This window comes from Montipora foliosa, chromosome 4 (assembly GCF_036669935.1).
Source record: "Montipora foliosa isolate CH-2021 chromosome 4, ASM3666993v2, whole genome shotgun sequence".
Classification (NCBI taxonomy): Eukaryota; Metazoa; Cnidaria; class Anthozoa; order Scleractinia; family Acroporidae; genus Montipora; species Montipora foliosa.
Window position 1 is genome coordinate 44,141,846 of NC_090872.1, and position 2,500 is coordinate 44,144,345.

Below are 2,500 nucleotides of genomic sequence, written 5' to 3' on the forward strand. Positions count from 1 at the left end.
CAGATGCGATTCCAGCGGAAGCACTCAAGGTAGACCCAGAGATGCCAGCTGAGATGCTCTATGGATTGTTTGACAAAATATGGGAAGAAGAGGGGATCCATTTAGAATGGAAGGAAGGACTCCTGATCAATATCCCCAAGAAAGGAGCCCTTGGCCTATGTTCAAATTATAGAGGAATCACGCTCCTGTCTGTCCCAGGGAAAGTACTGAACAGAGTCATCTTGGAAAGGTTGAAAGGACCAGTAGATCATACCCTATGGGATCAGCAGGCGGCTTCAGTCCAGGCAGGTCGTGTACCGATCAGATCACAACACTGCGAATTATAGTGGTACAATCAATTGAATGGAACTCCCCCCTTTATGTAAATTTTGTTGACTACGAGAAGGCTTTTGACAGCCTAGACAGGGAGTCATTATGGAAGCTGCTTCGACATTATGGTGTACCCATGAAGTTTGTCAACCTGATCCGAAACTCTTATGAGGGTTTGTCTGCAAGAGTGGTTCACGAGGGGAGATTGACAGAGAAGTTTGAGGTAAAGACCGGAGTAAGGTAGGAATGCCGTCTGTCACCTTTTCTGTTCATCTTGACTATAGACTGGATCATGAGAGCTGTTACAAACCGAATAAGAAATGGGATCCAGTGGTCCTTGTGGATACAGTTGGACGACCTGGACTTTGCGGACGATCTAGCGCTTCTGTCACATAACCGCCAGCAAATGCAGGCAAAAACATCTGACCTGCATCACACCTCAGTGCAAATAGGACTGACGATCAATTAACTGAAGACAAACATCCTGAGGATGAATGCAGACAGTGATGAGCCAGTCACAATTGAAGGAGCAGAACTGGGGGAAGTTGAGTCTTTTACCTATTTGGGCAGTGTAATGGACAAAAGGGGGGGGGGAACTGACGCAGAAGTAAAGACTAGGATTGGCAAGGCACAATCAGCATACAACATACTAAAAAAGGTATGGAACTCCAGAGAACTCGGCACATCCACCAAGGTACGTTTGTTTAACTCAAACGTTAAGTCAGTATTGTTGTATGGAGCAGAATCATGGCGGACAACCCAAGGCATCTATGAAGAAGATCCAGACTTTTATAAATCAGTGCTTACGTAGAATCCTAAGAATCCACTGCCCAGAAACCATCAGTAACGAGAACTTATAGGCAAGGCTGCAGCAAACTCCAGTGGAAGAGGATATCTGACAAAGGAGATGGAGATGGCTTGGCCATATGCTACGCAAACCACCGAGTAGCATTGGCCGTCAAGCCCTGAACTGGAACCCCCAAGGTCAACAAAAGAGAGGGAGACCATGGAACACCTGGCGACCGGAGCTTGAAAAGGATATTAAGAGCACTGGACACACATGGAAAGAACTTGAAAGGATAGCGCAGGAAAGAGGAGACTGGCGAGTTATTTTTGGTGGCCTACGCTCCAGGAGGAGAAAAGGCCCAAAGTAAGTAAGTTGGAGTCCCCTGTCTTTTGTATATAGATGACCGACATAACGGTCAACTACAAGTCCAGTTAGACCAGGAGAAATCATGATACGCGGCTCTACTTACGGAGGATCAACAAAATTTTGCCGTGGCTCAGTGAACAATATTTGTGGTGGCACACTATTTGATACGTCCAGGTTACTTTTTGGGTCTTGCCAAGTCTATTTTAACGCCTAGGAGAAGCAGCTTCAGGTTCGACTAACATCTAAACAGGCAACTCCATTTTTTGTTGATAAACTGACGTGGTTATCATCCCACCTTCAGCAGGAGTTAGACAGCACTAAAACACCGATCCAGCGGTTTATCGTGGCTCGGGACCAGGCTTGTTTTAAAACGATATTTTAGTGAGGATCGCCCTGGTGATCTCGTTAAAGTGTCTGGGATACTCCGATTCCCTAATGATGTTGGTTTACCCTTCAACCACGTGTGGGGCAAGACGTTGAGGGATGGTGATGAGCACGTGTTTGGGATCCTTAGGAATCTTTACACCACCATTTGCCCGATTCGGGGTATTGAGCAGTACATTAGAGAAGCTTGACAAATGAGGGTCGACTTAACTTGTGGTTATTTATTTCGCTCAACAACTCCAAGTGGAGGCATTCAAGATTTACCGCTGGTTGAGATCTTCCGATCTTCCACCACCGAGGCCTGACTAAAGGGGTACCTTAAGGATATGGGTGCGGACGAAAGTGAAATGGTCCATGGTTTTCGTTCTGGCTGAGCAATTATGTTGGCTCTCAAGGGAGCTGCGCTTTCCGAGATAATGGACCATGTTGGCTGGTTGCGTGGACATACTGCGGTTTATCTCCAGTTTGCCAAAGTCCTTAATCCGGATGGTGCATCTGTGCGGCCTGTCTCCGAGAGAGATACAAGTGTGATTCATCCCTGGCAAAACATGAACGATCTCAAGTGCTTTTGTGTCCGCATTCCCTTCCGAAAATCCGGATGAGAGGTCCCATCAGGATTCTTGAACCTGTTCCACGAAACAATATCTTGATACC